Source organism: Hoplias malabaricus, chromosome 2 (genome assembly GCF_029633855.1).
Source record: "Hoplias malabaricus isolate fHopMal1 chromosome 2, fHopMal1.hap1, whole genome shotgun sequence".
Lineage (NCBI taxonomy): Eukaryota > Metazoa > Chordata > Actinopteri > Characiformes > Erythrinidae > Hoplias > Hoplias malabaricus.
Genome location: NC_089801.1, coordinates 47,816,076 through 47,836,573, shown reverse-complemented (window position 1 = coordinate 47,836,573; position 20,498 = coordinate 47,816,076).

Sequence of the window (20,498 nt, the reverse complement as noted above, 5' to 3'; positions counted from 1 at the left end):
TCATATTTTCTACTTTACAAACACAAAACAGTTCAAAACTAATTCCATCCCTTTACATCTTTCCGAGTAAACGACTGCCCACCTGTCTGTCTGGACACTGATGGATGACTGTCAAGATCCTCCTCCACGCTTCAGACCAGCTGCCCACGCTCCAGCAACCACCAAGTGCCTTGAAGCTGTCCCTACACTGAAGTTCTCATGGACTACTAACTATCATCACCAGTAGATTGACCAGAGGAGGATGGGTCACCCCTTGTGAGCCTTGGTTCCTCCCAAGGTTTCTTCCTCAGCTGGGGGAGTTTTTCCTTGCCACTGTCGCCCCTGGCTTGCTCACTTGAGGGTTTACATTTGTCTTTACATTTCATGTCAAATCTTGTCTTACTGGAATTCTGTGAAGCTGCTTTGTGACAACATCAGTTGTGAAAAGCGCTATATAAATAAATTTGATTTGATTTTTGATTTGACAGCTTAGCAGTAAACTCCTTCACCATAAGCGTCGCCTAGTGACCCACGTGGGTTTGCCGTATCGAGGACCTCGCTTTAAGCGGGAAAGACGCGGATCGGGGGGCAGGGGTTTAGGCGGCGCAACATCTCGCGTTTCCTCCTGGAAATGCAGACCTCTAGTGTTACGTTTGCTGCCCTTCATTCTGAGGATCGTTCATTCTTGTCCGGTTAACTCCGCCCACAGTTTTCGAGATATCGACTCCGTTCAAAGTTTCATTCGTAGAGCTTCCCTGTGGGATGTGGGCTTGTATACAGCTTTTGGAAAAGTTACATAGTTTTTGCACAGTAAGCATTTGAAGTTTCATCTTTACTCTCATAGGAATGAATGGAAAAATGTCCATAAACTTTTGTCAAACTTTCAAACTGCTGTCACACGCTCAGTTTTCGAGCTACAGACACCAGAATTCAAACGGGCAGACCCGAGAGTCCACGGTCCCGCCACGTGAAATTATAGGCCGATACCCCGCCCGCTTCATGACCTTTGACCCCGTTTTCCATTCACGGCCTACACAGCTCCATAGAGTCCAATGTAAACTGCTGTGGGACAGTGCTCTCTTAACATCCCACTACCAACAGCTTAGCAGTAAACTCCTTCACCATAAGCGTCGCCTAGTGACCCACGCGGGTTTACCGTATCGAGGACCTCGCTTTAAGCGGTAAAGACGCGGATCGGGGGGCGGGGGTTTAGGCGGCGCAACATCTCGCGTTTCCTCCTGGAAATGCAGACCTCTAGTTATGTTGCGCCTGCTGCTGTAAGCAGCGGCGCGATATATTGTTATCCGTAAGTCATATTATTATTATTTTTATTATTATTTTTATTATTCCGCGTTTCCTTGTCCGCTTAACTAGTCCCTCAGCTTTTGAGCTATCGACTCCGTTCCACTTGGAAATCGTGCGTCCTATAGCGACGATGTGGGCTTGTATACAGCTTTCCGATACCCGCACTCGTTCGTCCGCTACACTCGTTTTTCGCTCTGTTTTTCCCCAGTCATTTCTATGGAATTAATTTTCAAAGTGCTCTAACTCGGTCATTTTTCAAGCTACGGACACGGGATTTCAGACAGTCGGACCCGGGCGTACCGGCTCCCATCACTTCCGTTTTCGGAATTTTTGCACTCATCCTTCCCTTTCTTTTCCTCCTTCAAAATCCCTCCATTCATTTCAATGGGAGGCTCTTAGAGTGGGGGTGATGTCATCCACTGTAGTTTCAGTGGCAAAAAGCCGTTTTTTCACTTTTCAGCCGAACAATTCACCATAACTTCCTCATACTTTCACCTAGAAACTTCATTTAAATTTTAAATGGTAGAGAAACTTGTCCTTTCTAACACCTCTAAATTTCAACATTATTGAGAATACGGTTTTTGAGTTATAAATTTTTGTTCGGCACTAGGGAGGGTTTCGGCTCCCATAGGGTTCAATGTATTTTTGGAGCAGCTCAGAGTGCGGTTTCTAAAATTTTCTCCTGTTTTTAACTCGTCATAACATGCTCAATTCTCACTTAATCTGCAAATTTTTTATACCATATCGATCCCCAGACTCTCCTTGTCGCAACGGTATATACGGTTAAGTGATGTGGGGAAAACTTTCCGAGCTATAAGCATTTGTTCGGAGGGTGGGTACGCTCCCATAGGAACCCATTGAAATTATTTTTTTTCTTTTTCAATTTTCTGCCGAACATTTCACCATAACTTCCTTATACTTTCACCTACAGACTTCATTTAAACTTTAAATGGTAGAGAAATTTCCCCTTTCTCACACTTGTAAGTTTCAGACCGTTTGAGAATACCGTTCTTGAGTTATGAATTTTTGTTTGACACTTGGGAGGGTTTTCCTCCCATAGAGCTCAATGTATTTTAAGAGCGGCTCGGCACGCAGATTTTCAAAACTTTGCCTGTTTTTAACTCGTAATTACACCATCAAATCTCGCTCAAAGTGCAAAAATTTTTACACCATCTCGAGCACCAGACTCTCCTTGTCGCTACGGTATGCTTTGTTCATTTTTGGACCTGGAAAAGTTTTTGAGATATTTGAGGTTTTTTGGAAGGTGCGCAACCGGTCGAAATTCATTGAATCCTGAGTCTGTCAGTTGTATTCTGTGAGCGTGCGTGTGAGAGAGACAGAGGGGGGAGGGGGAGGGGCAGAGGCAGAGACTGACGGGGAGAGCTGTGAGGGCCACAGAAATTCACAGGCAGCCTGTAACACTTTAAAGGTCATTTTTAAGGGGGACGTCTTAATTATCCAGGGTTTCTTAAGGTGGAATTTTTAAAAAAGACCTCATTCACAATATACTGCCTGTCTTTTCAACATTTTAAGACGCGGATCGGGGGACGGGGGTTTCGGCGGCGCAACATCTCGCGTTTCCTCCTGGAAATGCAGACCTCTAGTGTTACGTTTGCTGCCCTTCATTCTGAGGATCGTTCGTTCTTGTCCGGTTAACTCCGCCCACAGTTTTCGAGATATCGACTCCGTTCAAAGTTTCATTCGTAGAGCTTCCCTGTGGGATGCGGGCTTGTATACAGCTTTTGGAAAAGTTACATAGTTTTAGCACAGTAAGCATTTGAAGTTTCGTGTTTTCTCCCATAGGAATGAATGGAAAAATGTCCATAAACTTTTGTCAAACTTTCAAACTGCTTTCACACGCTCAGTTTTCGAGCTAGAGACACCAGAATTCAAACGGGCAGACCCGAGAGTCCACGGTCCCGCCACGTGAAATTATGGGCCGATAGCCCACCCGCTTCATGACCTTTGACCCCGTTTTCCATTCACGGCCTACAGAGCGCCATAGAGTCCAATGTAAACTGCTGTGGGAGAGTGCTCTCTTAACATCCCACTACCGACAGCTTAGCAGTAAACTCCTTCACCATAGGCGTCGCCTAGTGACCCACGCGGGTTTACCGTATCGAGGACCTCGCTTTAAGCGAGAAAGACGCGGATCGGGGGGCGGGGGTTTAGGCGGCGCAACATCTCGCGTTTCCTCCTGGAAATGCAGACCTCTAGTGTTACGTTTGCTGCCCTTCATTCTGAGGATTGTTCATTCTTGTCCGGTTAACTCCGCCCACAGTTTTCGAGATATCGACTCCGTTCAAAGTTTGTTTCGTAGAGCTTCCCTGTGGGATGCGGGCTTGTATACAGCTTTTGGAAAAGTTACATAGTTTTCGCACAGGAAGCATTTGAAGCTTCATCTTTACTCCCATAGGAATGAATGGAAAAATGTCCATAAACTTTTGTCAAACTTTAAAACTGCTGTCACACGGTCAGTTTTCGAGCTAGAGACACCAGAACTCAAACGGGCAGACCCGAGGGTCCACGGTCCCAGCACGTGAAACTATGGGCCGATAGCCCACCCGCTTCATGACCTTTGACCCCGTTTTCCTTTCACGGCCTACAGAGCTCCATAGAGTCCAATGTAAACTGCTGTGGGAGAGTGCTCTCTTAACATCCCACTACCGACAGCTTAGCAGTAAACTCCTTCACCATAAGCGTCGCCTAGTGACCCACGCGGGTTTACCGTATCGAGGACCTCGCTTTAAGCGGGAAAGACGCGGATCGGGGGGCAGGGATTTAGGCGGCGCAACATCTTGCGTTTCCTCCTGGAAATGCAGACCTCTAGTTATGTTGCGCCAGCTGCTTTAGCAGCGCGCAATATATTGTTCTTCTTAAGTCATATTATTATTATTTTTATTCTTATTATTCCGCGTTTCCTTGTCCGCCTAACTAGTCCCGCAGCTTTCGAGCTATCGACTCCGTTCCACCTGGAAATCGTGCGTCCTATAGCGACGATGTGGGCTTGTATACAGCTTTCCGATACCCGCACTCGTTCGTCCGCTACACTCGTTTATCGCTCCGTTTTTCCCCAGTCATTTCTATGGAATTAATTTTCAAAGTGCTCTAACTCGGTCATTTTTCAAGCTACGGACACGGGATTTTAGACGGTCGGACCCGGGCGTACCGGCTCCCATCACTTCCGTTTTCGGAATTTTTGCACTCATCCTTCCCTTTCTATACCTCCTTCAAAATCCCTCCATTCATTTCAATGGGAGGCCCTTAGAGTGGGGGTGATGTCATCCACTGTAGTTTCAGTGGCCAAAGCCGTTTTTTCACTTTTCAGCCTAACAAATCGCCATAACTTCCTCATACTTTCACCTAGAAACTTCATTTAAATTTTAAATGGTAGAGAAACTTGTCCTTTCTAAGACCTCTAAATTTGAACATTATTGAAAATACGGTTTTTGAGTTATGAATTTTTGTTCGGCACTAGGGAGGGTTTCGGCTCCCATAGGGTTCAATGTATTTTTGGAGCAGCTCAGAGTGCGGTTTCTAAAAATTTCTCCTGTTTTTAACTCGTCATAACATGCTCAATTCTCACTTAATCTGCAATTTTTTTATACCACATCGATCCCCAGACTCTCCTTGTCGCAACGGTATATACGGTTAAGTGATGTGGGGAAAACTTTCCGAGCTATAAGCATTTGTTCGGAGGGTGGGTACGCTCCCATAGGAACCCATTGAAATTTTTTTTTTTCTTTTTCAATTTTCTGCCGAACATTTCACCATAACTTCCTTATACTTTCACCTACAGACTTCATTTAAACTTTAAATGGTAGAGAAATTTCCCCTTTCTCACACTTGTAAGTTTCAGACCGTTTGAGAATACCGTTCTTGAGTTATGAATTTTTGTTTGACACTTGGGAGGGTTTTCCTCCCATAGAGCTCAATGTATTTTAAGAGCGGCTCGGCACGCAGATTTTCAAAACTTTGCCTGTTTTTAACTCGTAATTACACCATCAAATCTCGCTCAAAGTGCAAAAATTTTTACACCATCTCGAGCACCAGACTCTCCTTGTCGCTACGGTATGCTTCGTTCATTTTTGGACCTGGAAAAGTTTTGGAGATATTTGAGGTTTTTTGGAAGGTGCCCCACCGGTCGAAATTCATTGAATCGTGAGTCTGTCAGTTGTATTCTGTGAGCGTGCGTGTGAGAGACAGAGGGGGGAGGGGGAGGGGCAGAGGCAGACACTGACGGGGAGGGCTGTGAGGGCCACAGAAATACACAGGCAGTCTGTAACACTTTAAAGGTCATTTTTAAGGGGGACGTCTTAATTATCCAGGGTTTCTTAAGGTGGAATTTTTAAAGAATACCTCATTCACAATATACTGGCTGTCTTTTCGACATTTTAAGCTTTATTTAAAGTGGTCATTTTTAAAGGTGGACGTGTCAATACAACTGTGGGTTTCTTAAGGTGGAATTTTTATTAAGGTGATATTTAAAATGTTTTGGCCATCTTTTTTTGCTTTTAAGACTCTTTTGGCCTGTGATGTGGACATTTCAATACAATTCTGGGTTTCTTAAGGTGGAATTGTTTTTAAAGGTGGAATTCAAAATCTATCGTTTTCCATTCACGGCCTACAGAGCTCCATAGAGTCCAATGTAAACTGCTGTGGGAGAATGCTCTCTTAACATCCCACTACCAACAGCTTAGCAGTAAACTCCTTCACCATAAGCGTCGCCTAGTGACCCACGCGGGTTTACCGTATCGAGGACCTCGCTTTAAGCGGGAAAGACGCGGATCGGGGGGCAGGGGTTTAGGCGGCGCAACATCTCGCGTTTCCTCCTGGTGTTACGTTTGCTGCCCTTCATTCTGAGGATCGTTCATTCTTGTCCGGTTAACTCCGCCCACAGTTTTCGAGATATCGACTCCGTTCAAAGTTTGTTTCGTACAGCTTCCCTGTGGGATGCGGGCTTGTATACAGCTTTTGGAAAAGTTGCATAGTTTTCGCACAGTAACCATTTGAAGTTTCATCTTTACTCCCATAGGAATGAAGGGAAAAATGTCCATAAACTTTTGTCAAACTTTCAAACTGCTGTCACACGCTCAGTTTTCGAGCTAGAGACACCAGAACTCAAACGGGCAGACCCGAGAGTCCAAGGTCCCACCACGTGAAATTATAGGCCGATAGCCCACCCGCTTCATGACCTTTGACCCCGTTTTCCATTCACGGCCTACAGAGCTCCATAGAGTCCAATGTAAACTGCTGTGGGAGAGTGCTCTCTTAACATCCCACTACCGACAGCTTAGCAGTAAACTCCTTCACCATAAGCGTCGCCTAGTGACCCGCGCGGGTTTACCGTGTCGAGGACCTCGCTTTAAGCGGGAAAGACGCGGATCGGGGGGCAGGGGTTTAGGCGGCGCAACATCTCGCGTTTCCTCCTGGAAATGCAGACCTCTAGTGTTACGTTTGCTGCCCTTAATTCTGAGGATCGTTCATTCTTGTCCGTTTAACTCCGCCCACAGTTTTCGAGATATCGACTCCGTTCAAAGTTTGTTTCGTAGAGCTGCCCTGTGGGATGCGGGCTTGTATACAGCTTTTGGAAAAGTTGCATAGTTTTCGCACAGGAAGCATTTGAATTTCATCTTTACTCCCATAGGAAAGAATGGAAAAATGTCCATAAACTTTTGCCAAACTTTAAAACTGCTGTCACACGCTCAGTTTTCGAGCTAGAGACACCAGAACTCAAACGGGCAGACCCGAGGGTCCACGGTCCCACCACGTGAAATTATGGGCCGATAGCCCACCCGCTTCATGACCTTTGACCCCGTTTTCCTTTCACGGCCTACAGAGCTCCATAGAGTCCAATGTAAACTGCTGTGGGACAGTGCTCTCTTAACATCCCACTACCAACAGCTTAGCAGTAAACTCCTTCACCATAAGCGTCACCTAGTGACCCACGTGGGTTTACCGTATCGAGGACCTCGTTTTAAGCGGGAAAGACGCGGATCGGGGGGCAGGGGTTTAGGCGGCGCAACATCTCGCGTTTCCTCCTGGAAATGCAGACCTCTAGTGTTACGTTTGCTGCCCTTCATTCTGAGGATCGTTCATTCTTGTCCGGTTAACTCCGCCCACAGTTTTCGAGATATCGACTCCGTTCAAAGTTTCATTCGTAGAGCTGCCCTGTGGGATGCGGGCTTGTATACAGCTTTTGGAAAAGTTACATAGTTTTTGCACAGTAAGCATTTGAAGTTCCATCTTTACTCCCATAGGAATGAATGGAAAAATGTCCATAAACTTTTGTCAAACTTTCAAACTGCTGTCACACGGTCAGTTTTCGAGCTAGAGACACCAGAACTCAAACGGGCAGACCCGAGAGTCCACGGTCCCACCACGTGAAACTATAGGCCGATAGCCCACCCGCTTCATGACCTTTGACCCCGTTTTCCATTCACGGCCTACACATTGGCTCCATAGAGTCCAATGTAAACTGCTGTGGGACAGTGCTCTCTTAACATCCCACTACCAACAGCTTAGCAGTAAACTCCTTCACCATAAGCGTCGCCTAGTGACCCACGCGGGTTTACCGTATCGAGGACCTCGCTTTAAGCGGGAATGACGCGGATCGGGGGACGGGGGTTTAGGCGGCGCAACATCTCGCGTTTCCTCCTGGAAATGCAGACCTCTAGTGTTACGTTTGCTGCCCTTCATTCTGAGGATCGTTCGTTCTTGTCCGGTTAACTCCGCCCACAGTTTTCGAGATATCGACTCCGTTCAAAGTTTCATTCGTAGAGCTTCCCTGTGGGATGCGGGCTTGTATACAGCTTTTGGAAAAGTTACATAGTTTTCGCACAGTAAGCGTTTGAAGTTTCACCTTTTGTCCCATAGGAATGAATGGAAAAATTTCCATAAACTTTTGTCAAACTTTCAAACTGCTGTCACACGGTCAGTTTTCGAGCTAGAGACACCAGAACTCAAACGGGCAGACCTGAGGGTCCACGGTCCCAGCACGTGAAACTATGGGCCGATAGCCCACCCGCTTCATGACCTTTGACCCCGTTTTCCATTCACGGCCTACACAGCTCCATAGAGTCCAATGTAAACTGCTGTGGGACAGTGCTCTCTTAACATCCCACTACCAACAGCTTAGCAGTAAACTCCTTCACCATAAGCGTCGCCTAGTGACCCACGCGGGTTTACCTTATCGAGGACCTTGCTTTAAGCGGGAAAGACGCGGATCGGGGGGCAGGGATTTAGGCGGCGCAACATCTCGCGTTTCCTCCTGGAAATGCAGACCTCTAGTGTTACGTTTGCTGCCCTTCATTCTGAGGATCGTTCATTCTTGTCCGGTTAACTCCGCCCACAGTTTTCGAGATATCGACTCCGTTCAAAGTTTGTTTCGTAGAGCTGCCCTGTGGGATGCGGGCTTGTATACAGCTTTTGGAAAAGTTACATAGTTTTCGCACAGTAAGCATTTGAAGTTTCGTGTTTTCTCCCATAGGAATGAATGGAAAAATGTCCATAAACTTTTGTCAAACTTTAAAACTGCTGTCACACGGTCAGTTTTCGAGCTAGAGACACCAGAATTCAAACGGGCAGACCCGAGAGTCCAAGGTCCCACCACGTGAAATTATAGGCCGATAGCCCACCCGCTTCATGACCTTTGACCCCGTTTTCCATTCACGGCCTACTGAGCTCCATAGAGTCCAATGTAAACTGCTGTGGGACAGTGCTCTCTTAACATCCCACTACCAACGGCTTAGCAGTAAACTCCTTCACCATAAGCGTCGCCTAGTGACCCACGCGGGTTTACCGTACCGAGGACCTCGCTTTAAGCGGGAAAGACGCGGATCGGGGGGCGGGGGTTTAGGCGGCGCAACATCTCGCGTTTCCTCCTGGAAATGCAGACCTCTAGTGTTACGTTTGCTGCCCTTCATTCTGAGGATCGTTCATTCTTGTCCGGTTAACTCCGCCCACAGTTTTCGAGATATAGACTCCGTTCAAAGTTTGTCTCGTAGAGCTGCCCTGTGGGATGTGGGCTTGTATACAGCTTTTGGAAAAGTTACATAGTTTTCGCACAGTAAGCATTTGAAGTTTCATCTTTTCTCCCATAGGAATGAATGGAAAAATGTCCATAAACTTTTGTCAAACTTTAAAACTGCTGTCACACGCTCAGTTTTCGAGCTAGAGACACCAAAACTCAAACGGGCAGTCCCGAGGGTCCACAGTCCCACCACGTGAAACTATAGGCCGATAGCCCACCCGCTTCATGACCTTTGACCCCGTTTTCCATTCACGGCCTACAGAGCTCCATAGAGTCCAATGTAAACTGCTGTGGGACAGTGCTCTCTTAACATCCCACTACCGACAGCTTAGCAGTAAACTCCTTCACCATAAGCGTCGCCTAGTGACCCACGCGGGTTTACCGTATCGAGGACCTCGCTTTAAGCGGGAAAGACGCGGATCGGGGGGCAGGGGTTTAGGCGGCGCAACATCTCGCGTTTCCTCCTGGAAATGCAGACCTCTAGTGTTACGTTTGCTGCCCTTCATTCTGAGGATCGTTCATTCTTGTCCGGTTAACTCCGCCCACAGTTTTCGAGATATCGACTCCGTTCAAAGTTTCATTCGTAGAGCTGCCCTGTGGGATGCGGGCTTGTATACAGCTTTTGGAAAAGTTACATAGTTTTTGCACAGTAAGCATTTGAAGTTCCATCTTTACTCCCATAGGAATGAATGGAAAAATGTCCATAAACTTTTGTCAAACTTTCAAACTGCTGTCACACGGTCAGTTTTCGAGCTAGAGACACCAGAACTCAAACGGGCAGACCCGAGAGTCCACGGTCCCACCACGTGAAACTATAGGCCGATAGCCCACCCGCTTCATGACCTTTGACCCCGTTTTCCATTCACGGCCTACACATTGGCTCCATAGAGTCCAATGTAAACTGCTGTGGGACAGTGCTCTCTTAACATCCCACTACCAACAGCTTAGCAGTAAACTCCTTCACCATAAGCGTCGCCTAGTGACCCACGCGGGTTTACCGTATCGAGGACCTCGCTTTAAGCGGGAAAGACGCGGATCGGGGGACGGGGGTTTAGGCGGCGCAACATCTCGCGTTTCCTCCTGGAAATGCAGACCTCTAGTGTTACGTTTGCTGCCCTTCATTCTGAGGATCGTTCGTTCTTGTCCGGTTAACTCCGCCCACAGTTTTCGAGATATCGACTCCGTTCAAAGTTTCATTCGTAGAGCTTCCCTGTGGGATGCGGGCTTGTATACAGCTTTTGGAAAAGTTACATAGTTTTCGCACAGTAAGCGTTTGAAGTTTCACCTTTTGTCCCATAGGAATGAATGGAAAAATTTCCATAAACTTTTGTCAAACTTTCAAACTGCTGTCACACGGTCAGTTTTCGAGCTAGAGACACCAGAACTCAAACGGGCAGACCTGAGGGTCCACGGTCCCAGCACGTGAAACTATGGGCCGATAGCCCACCCGCTTCATGACCTTTGACCCCGTTTTCCATTCACGGCCTACACAGCTCCATAGAGTCCAATGTAAACTGCTGTGGGACAGTGCTCTCTTAACATCCCACTACCAACAGCTTAGCAGTAAACTCCTTCACCATAAGCGTCGCTTAGTGACCCACGCGGGTTTACCTTATCGAGGACCTTGCTTTAAGCGGGAAAGACGCGGATCGGGGGGCAGGGATTTAGGCGGCGCAACATCTCGCGTTTCCTCCTGGAAATGCAGACCTCTAGTGTTACGTTTGCTGCCCTTCATTCTGAGGATCGTTCATTCTTGTCCGGTTAACTCCGCCCACAGTTTTCGAGATATCGACTCCGTTCAAAGTTTGTTTCGTAGAGCTGCCCTGTGGGATGCGGGCTTGTATACAGCTTTTGGAAAAGTTACATAGTTTTCGCACAGTAAGCATTTGAAGTTTCGTGTTTTCTCCCATAGGAATGAATGGAAAAATGTCCATAAACTTTTGTCAAACTTTAAAACTGCTGTCACACGGTCAGTTTTCGAGCTAGAGACACCAGAATTCAAACGGGCAGACCCGAGAGTCCAAGGTCCCACCACGTGAAATTATAGGCCGATAGCCCACCCGCTTCATGACCTTTGACCCCGTTTTCCATTCACGGCCTACTGAGCTCCATAGAGTCCAATGTAAACTGCTGTGGGACAGTGCTCTCTTAACATCCCACTACCAACGGCTTAGCAGTAAACTCCTTCACCATAAGCGTCGCCTAGTGACCCACGCGGGTTTACCGTACCGAGGACCTCGCTTTAAGCGGGAAAGACGCGGATCGGGGGGCGGGGGTTTAGGCGGCGCAACATCTCGCTTTTCCTCCTGGAAATGCAGACCTCTAGTGTTACGTTTGCTGCCCTTCATTCTGAGGATCGTTCATTCTTGTCCGGTTAACTCCGCCCACAGTTTTCGAGATATAGACTCCGTTCAAAGTTTGTCTCGTAGAGCTGCCCTGTGGGATGCGGGCTTGTATACAGCTTTTGGAAAAGTTACATAGTTTTCGCACAGTAAGCATTTGAAGTTTCATCTTTTCTCCCATAGGAATGAATGGAAAAATGTCCATAAACTTTTGTCAAACTTTAAAACTGCTGTCACACGCTCAGTTTTCGAGCTAGAGACACCAAAACTCAAACGGGCAGTCCCGAGGGTCCACAGTCCCACCACGTGAAACTATAGGCCGATAGCCCACCCGCTTCATGACCTTTGACCCCGTTTTCCATTCACGGCCTACAGAGCTCCATAGAGTCCAATGTAAACTGCTGTGGGAGAGTGCTCTCTTAACATCCCACTACCGACAGCTTAGCAGTAAACTCCTTCACCATAAGCGTCGCCTAGTGACCCACGCGGGTTTACCGTATCGAGGACCTCGCTTTAAGCGGGAAAGACGCGGATCGGGGGGCAGGGGTTTAGGCGGCGCAACATCTCGCGTTTCCTCCTGGAAATGCAGACCTCTAGTGTTACGTTTGCTGCCCTTCATTCTGAGGATCGTTCACTCTTGTCCGGTTAACTCCGCCCACAGTTTTTGAGATATGGACTCCGTTCAAAGTTTGTTTCGTAGAGCTTCCCTGTGGGATGCGGGCTTGTATACAGCTTTTTGAAAAGTTACATAGTTTTCGCACAGTAAGCATTTGAAGTTTCATCTTTACTCCCATAGGAATGAATGGGAAAATGTCCATAAACTTTTGTCAAACTTTCAAACTGCTGTCACACGGTCAGTTTTCGAGCTAGAGACACCAGAATTCAAACGGGCAGACCCGAGAGTCCAAGGTCCCACCACGAGAAATTATAGGCCGATAGCCCACCCGCTTCATGACCTTTCACCCCGTTTTCCATTCACGGCCTACAGAGCTCCATAGAGTCCAATGTAAACTGCTGTGGGAGAGTGCTCTCTTAACATCCCACTACCGACAGCTTAGCAGTAAACTCCTTCACCATAAGCGTCGCCTAGTGACCCACGCGGGTTTACCGTACCGAGGACCTCGCTTTAAGCGGGAAAGACGCGGATCGGGGGGCAGGGGTTTCGGCGGCGCAACATCTCGCGTTTCCTCCTGGAAATGCAGACCTCTAGTGTTACGTTTGCTGCCCTTCATTCTGAGGATCGTTCATTCTTGTCCGGTTAACTCCGCCCACAGTTTTCGAGATATCGACTTCGTTCAAAGTTTGTCTCGTAGAGCTTCCCTGTGGGATGCGGGCTTGTATACAGCTTTTGGAAAAGTTACATAGTTTTCGCACAGTAAGCATTTGAAGTTTCATCTTAACTCCCATAGGAATGAATAGAAGAAATGTCCATAAACTTTTGTCAAACTTTCAAACTGCTGTCACACGGTCAGTTTTCGAGCTAGAGACACCAGAACTCAAACGGGCAGACCCGAGAGTCCACGGTCCCACCACGTGAAATTATAGGCCGATACCCCGCCCGCTTCATGACCTTTGACCCCGTTTTCCATTCACGGCCTACAGAGCTCCATAGAGTCCAATGTAAACTGCTGTGGGAGAGTGCTCTCTTAACATCCCACTACCGACAGCTTAGCAGTAAACTCCTTCACCATAAGCGTCGCCTAGTGACCCACGCGGGTTTACCGTATCAAGGACCTCGCTTTAAGCGGGAAAGACGCGGATCGGGGGACGGGGGTTTCGGCGGCGCAACATCTCGCGTTTCCTCCTGGTGTTACGTTTGCTGCCCTTCATTCTGAGGATCGTTCATTCTTGTCCGGTTAACTCCGCCCACAGTTTTCGAGATATCGACTCCGTTCAAAGTATGTTTCGTAGAGCTGCCCTGTGGGATGCGGGCTTGTATACAGCTTTTGGAAAAGTTGCATAGTTTTTGCACAGTAAGCCTTTGAAGTTTCATCTTTTCTCCTATAGGAATGAATGGAAAAATGTCCATAAACTTTTGTCAAACTTTCAAACTGCTTTCACACGCTCAGTTTTCGAGCTACAGACACCAGAATTCAAACGGGCAGACCCGAGAGTCCACGGTCCCGCCAGCAGCAGCGCGCAATATATTGTTCTTCTTAAGTCATATTATTATTATTATTTTTATTATTCCGCGTTTCCTTGTCCGCCTAACTAGTCCCGCAGCTTTCGAGCTATCGACTCCGTTCCACCTGGAAATCGTGCGTCCTATAGCGACGATGTGGGCTTGTATACAGCTTTCCGATACCCGCACTCGTTCGTCCGCTACACTCGTTTATCGCTCCGTTTTTCCCCAGTCATTTCTATGGAATTAATTTTCAAAGTGCTCTAACTCGGTCATTTTTCAAGCTACGGACACGGGATTTCAGACGGTCGGACCCGGGCGTACCGGCTCCCATCACTTCCGTTTTCGGAATTTTTGCACTCATCCTTCCCTTTCTTTTCCTCCTTCAAAATCCCTCCATTCATTTCAATGGGAGGCTCTTAGAGTGGGGGTGATGTCATCCATTGTAGTTTCAGTGGCAAAAAGCCGTTTTTTCACTTTTCAGCCGAACAAATCGCCATAACTTCCTTATAGTTTCACCTAGAAACTTCATTTAAATTTTAAATGGTAGAGAAACTTGTCCTTTCTAACACCTCTAAATTTGAACATTATTGAAAATACGGTTTTTGAGTTATGAATTTTTGTTCGGCACTAGGGACGGTTTCGGCTCCCATAGGGTTCAATGTATTTTTGGAGCAGCTCAGAGTGCGGTTTCTAAAATTTTCTCCTGTTTTTAACTCGTCATAACATGCTCAATTCTCACTTAATCTGAATTTTATACCATATCGATCCCCAGACTCTCCTTGTCGCAACGGTATATACGGTTAAGTGATGTGGGGAAAACTTTCCGAGCTATAAGCATTTGTTCGGAGGGTGGGTACGCTCCCATAGGAACCCATTGAAATTATTTTTTGTCTTTTTCAATTTTCTGCCGAACATTTCACCATAACTTCCTTATACTTTCACCTACAGACTTCATTTAAATTTTAAATGGTAGAGAAATGTCCCCTTGTAAGTTTCAGACCGTTTGAGAATACCGTTCTTGAGTTATGAATTTTTGTTCCACACTTGGGAGGGTTTTCCTCCCATAGAGCTCAATGTATTTTAAGAGCGGGTCGGCACGCAGATTTTCAAAACTTTGCCTGTTTTTAACTCGTAATTACACCATCAAATCTCGCTCAAAGTGCAAAAATTTTTACACCATCTCGAGCACCAGACTCTCCTTGTCGCTACGGTATGCTTCGTTCATTTTTGGACCTGGAAAAGTTTTTGAGATATTTGAGGTTTTTTGGAAGGTGCGCCACCGGTCGAAATTCATTGAATCATGAGTCTGTCAGTTGTATTCTGTGAGCATGCGTGTGAGAGAGACAGAGGGGGGAGGGGGAGGGGCAGAGTCAGAGACTGAGGGGAAGAGCTGTGAGGGCCACAGAAATACACAGGCAGTCTGTAACACTTTAAAGGTCATTTTTAAGGGGGACGTCTTAATTATCCAGGGTTTCTTAAGGTGGAATTTTTAAAGAATACCTCATTCACAATATACTGGCTGTCTTTTCGACATTTTAAGCTTTATTTAAAGTGGTCATTTTTAAAGGTGGACGTGTCAATACAACTGTGGGTTTCTTAAGGTGGAATTTTTATTAAGGTGGTATTTAAAATGTATTGTCCATCATTTTTTGCTTTTGGCCTGTGATGTGGACATTTCAATACAATTCTGGGTTTCTTAAGGTGGAATTGTTTTTAAAGGTGGAATTCAAAATGTATCGTTTTCCATTCACGGCCTACAGAGCTCCATAGAGTCCAATGTAAACTGCTGTGGGAGAGTGCTCTCTTAACATCCACCTACCAACAGCTTAGCAGTAAACTCCTTCACCATAAGCGTCGCCTAGTGACCCACGCGGGTTTACCGTATCGAGGACCTCGCTTTAAGCGGGAAAGACGCAGATCGGGGGGCAGGGGTTTAGGCGGCGCAACATCTCGCGTTTCCTCCTGGAAATGCAGACCTCTAGTGTTACGTTTGCTGCCCTTCATTCTGAGGATCGTTCATTTTTGTCCGGTTAACTCCGCCCACAGTTTTCGAGATATCGACTCCGTTCAAAGTTTGTTTCGTAGAGCTTCCCTGTGGGATGCGGGCTTGTATACAGCTTTTGGAAAAGTTACATAGTTTTCGCACAGTAAGCATTTGAAGTTTCATCTTAACTCCCATAGGAATGAATGGAAAAATGTCCATAAACTTTTGTCAAACTTTCAAACTGCTGTCACACGGTCAGTTTTCGAGCTAGAGACACCAGAACTCAAACGGGCAGACCCGAGAGTCCACGGTCCCACCACGTGAAATTATAGGCCGATACCCCGCCCGCTTCATGACCTTTGACCCCGTTTTCCATTCACGGCCTACAGAGCTCCATAGAGTCCAATGTAAACTGCTGTGGGAGAGTGCTCTCTTAACATCCCACTACCGACAGCTTAGCAGTAAACTCCTTCACCATAAGTGTCGCCTAGTGACCCACGCGGGTTTACCGTATCGAGGACCTCGCTTTAAGCGGGAAAGACGCGGATCGGGGGACGGGGGTTTCGGCGGCGCAACATCTCGCGTTTCCTCCTGGAAATGCAGACCTCTAGTGTTACGTTTGCTGCCCTTCATTCTGAGGATCGTTCATTCTTGTCCGGTTAACTCCGCCTACAGTTTTCGAGATATCGACTCCGTTCAAAGTTTGTTTCGTAGAGCTGCCCTGTGGGATGCGGGCTTGTATACAGCTTTTGGAAAAGTTACATAGTTTTCGCACAGTAAGCATTTGAACTTTCATCTTTACTCCCATAGGAATGAATGGAAAAATGTCCATAAACTTTTGTCAAACTTTCAAACTGCTGTCACACGGTCAGTTTTCGAGCTAGAGACACCGGAACTCAAACGGTCAGACCCGAGAGTCCACGGTCCCCCCACGTGAAATTATGGGCCGATAGCCCACCCGCTTCATGACCTTTGACCCCGTTTTCCATTCACGGCCTACAGAGCTCCATAGAGTCCAATGTAAACTGCTGTGGGAGAGTGCTCTCTTAACATCCCACTACCAACAGCTTAGCAGGTAACTCCTTCACCATAAGCGTCGCCTAGTGACCCACGCGGGTTTACCGTATCGAGGACCTCCCTTTAAGCGGGAAAGACGCGGATCGGGGGACGGGGGTTTAGGCGGCGCAACATCTCGCGTTTCCTCCTGGAAATGCAGACCTCTAGTGTTACGTTTGCTGCCCTTCATTCTGAGGATCGTTCATTCTTGTCCGGTTAACTCCGCCCACAGTTTTCGAGATATCGACTCCGTTCAAAGTTTCATTCGTACAGCTTCCCTGTGGGATGCGGGCTTGTATACAGCTTTTGGAAAAGTTGCATAGTTTTAGCACAGTAAGCATTTGAAGTTTCATCTTTTGTCCCATAGGAATGAATGGAAATATGTCCATAAACTTTTGTCAAACTTTCAAACTGCTGTCACACGCTCAGTTTTCGAGCTAGAGACACCAGAATTCAAACGGGCAGACCCGAGAGTCCAAGGTCCCACCACGTGAAATTATAGGCCGATACCCCACCCGCTTCATGACCTTTGACCCCGTTTTCCATTCACGGCCTACAGAGCTCCATAGAGTCCAATGTAAACTGCTGTGGGAGAGTGCTCTCTTAACATCCCACTACCGACAGCTTAGCAGTAAACTCCTTCACCATAAGCGTCGCCTAGTGACCCACGCGGGTTTACCGTATCGAGGACCTCGCTTTAAGCGGGAAAGACGCGGATCGGGGGGCAGGGGTTTAGGCGGCGCAACATCTCGCGTTTCCTCCTGGAAATGCAGACCTCTAGTGTTACGTTTGCTGCCCTTAATTCTGAGGATCGTTCCTTCTTGTCCGGTTAACTCCGCCCACAGTTTTCGAGATATCGACTCCGTTCAAAGTTTGTTTCGTAGAGCTGCCCTGTGGGATGCGGGCTTGTATACAGCTTTTGGAAAAGTTGCATAGTTTTCGCACAGGAAGCATTTGAATTTCATCTTTACTCCCTTAGGAAAGAATGGAAAAATGTCCATAAACTTTTGCCAAACATTAAAACTGCTGTCACACGCTCAGTTTTCGAGCTAGAGACACCAGAACTCAAACGGGCAGACCCGAGGGTCCACGGTCCCACCACGTGAAATTATGGGCCGATAGCCCACCCGCTTCATGACCTTTGACCCCGTTTTCCTTTCACGGCCTACAGAGCTCCATAGAGTCCAATGTAAACTGCTGTGGGAGAGTGCTCTCTTAACATCCCACTACCAACAGCTTAGCAGTAAACTCCTTCACCATAAGCGTCGCCTAGTGACCCACGTGGGTTTACCGTATCGAGGACCTCGTTTTAAGCGGGAAAGACGCGGATCGGGGGGCAGGGGTTTAGGCGGCGCAACATCTCGCGTTTCCTCCTGGAAATGCAGACCTCTAGTGTTACGTTTGCTGCCCTTCATTCTGAGGATCGTTTGTTCTTGTCCGGTTAACTCCGCCCACAGTTTTCGAGATATCGACTCCGTTCAAAGTTTCATTCGTAGAGCTTCCCTGTGGGATGCGGGCTTGTATACAGCTTTTGGAAAAGTTGCATAGTTTTCGCACAGTAAGCATTTGAAGTTTCATCTTTTCTCTCATAGGAATGAATGGAAAAATGTCCATAAACTTTTGTCAAACTTTCAAATTGCTGTCACACGGTCATTTTTCGAGCTACAGACACCAGAATTCAAACGGTCAGACCCGAGGGTCCACGGTCCCACCACCTGAAATTATAGGCCGATAGCCCACCCGCTTCATGACCTTTGACCCCGTTTTCCATTCACGACCTACAGAGCTCCATAGAGTCCAATGTAAACTGCTGTGGGAGACTGCTCTCTTAACATCCCACTACCAACAGCTTAGCAGTAAACTCCTTCACCATAAGCGTCGCCTAGTGACCCACGAGGGTTTACCGTACCGACGGCCTCTCTTTAAGCGGGAAAGACGCGGATCGGGGGACGGGGGTTTAGGCGGCGCAACATCTCGCGTTTCCTCCTGGAAATGCAGACCTCTAGTGTTACGTTTGCTGCCCTTCATTCTGAGGATCGTTCATTCTTGTCCGGTTAACTCCGCCCACAGTTTTCGAGATATCGACTCCGTTCAAAGTTTCATTCGTAGAGCTTCCCTGTGGGATGCGGGCTTGTATACAGCTTTTGGAAAAGTTGCATAGTTTTCGCACAGTAAGCATTTGAAGTTTCATCTTTTCTCCCATAGGAATGAATGGAAAAATGTCCATAAACTTTTGTCAAACTTTCAAACTGCTGTCACACGGTCAGTTTTCGAGCTAGAGACACCAGAACTCAAACGGGCAGACCCGAGAGTCCAAGGTCCCACCACGTGAAATTATGGGCCGATAGCCCACCCGCTTCATGACCTTTGACCCCGTTTTCCATTCACGGCCTACACAGCTCCACATAGTCCAATGTAAACTGCTGTGGGACAGTGCTCTCTTAACATCCCACTACCAACAGCTTAGCAGTAAACTCCTTCACCATAAGCGTCGCCTAGTGACCCACGCGGGTTTACCATGTCGAGGACCTCGCTTTAAGCGGGAAAGACGCGGATCGGGGGGCAGGGGTTTAGGCGGCGCAACATCTCGCGTTTCCTCCTGGAAATGCAGACCTCTAGTTATGTTGCGCCTGCTGCTTTAAGCAGCGGCGCAATATATTGTTATCCGTAAGTCATATTATTATTATGTTGCGCCTGCTGCTTTAAGCAGCGGCGCAATATATTGTTCTTCTTAAGTCATATTATTATTATTTTTATTCTTATTATTCCGCGTTTCCTTGTCCGCCTAACTAGTCCCGCAGCTTTCGAGCTATCGACTCCGTTCCACCTGGAAATCGTGCGTCCTATAGCGACGATGTGGGCTTGTATACAGCTTTCCGATACCCGCACTCGTTCGTCCGCTACACTCGTTTATCGCTCCGTTTTTCCCCAGTCATTTCTATGGAATTAATTTTCAAAGTGCTCTAACTCGGTCATTTTTCAAGCTACGGACACGGGATTTCAGACGGTCGGACCCGGGCGTACCGGCTCCCATCACTTCCGTTTTCGGAATTTTTGCACTCATCCTTCCCTTTCTATCACTCCTTCAAAATCCCTCCATTCATTTCAATGGGAGGCTCTTAGAGTGGGTGACATCATACACTGTAGATTCCTTCTCAGAAAACGGGTTTTTCACTTTTCAGCTGAACAAATCGCCATAACTTCCTCATACTTTCACCTAGAAACTTCATTTAAATTTTAAATGGTAGAGAAACTTGTCCTTTCTAAGACCTCTAAATTTGAACATTATTGAAAATACGGTTTTTGAGTTATGAATTTTTGTTCGGCACTAGGGACGGTTTCGGCTCCCATAGGGTTCAATGTATTTTTGGAGCAGCTCAGAGTGCGGTTTCTAAAATTTTCTCCTGTTTTTAACTCGTCATAACATGCTCAATTCTCACTTAATCTGCAAATTTTTTATACCATATCGATCCCCAGACTCTCCTTGTCGCAACGGTATATACGGTTAAGTGATGTGAGGAAAACTTTCCGAGCTATAAGCATTTGTTCGGAGGGTGGGTACGCTCCCATAGGAACCCATTGAAATTATTTTTTTTCTTTTTCAATTTTCTGCCGAACATTTCACCATAACTTCCTTATACTTTCACCTACAGACTTTATTTAAATTTTAAATGG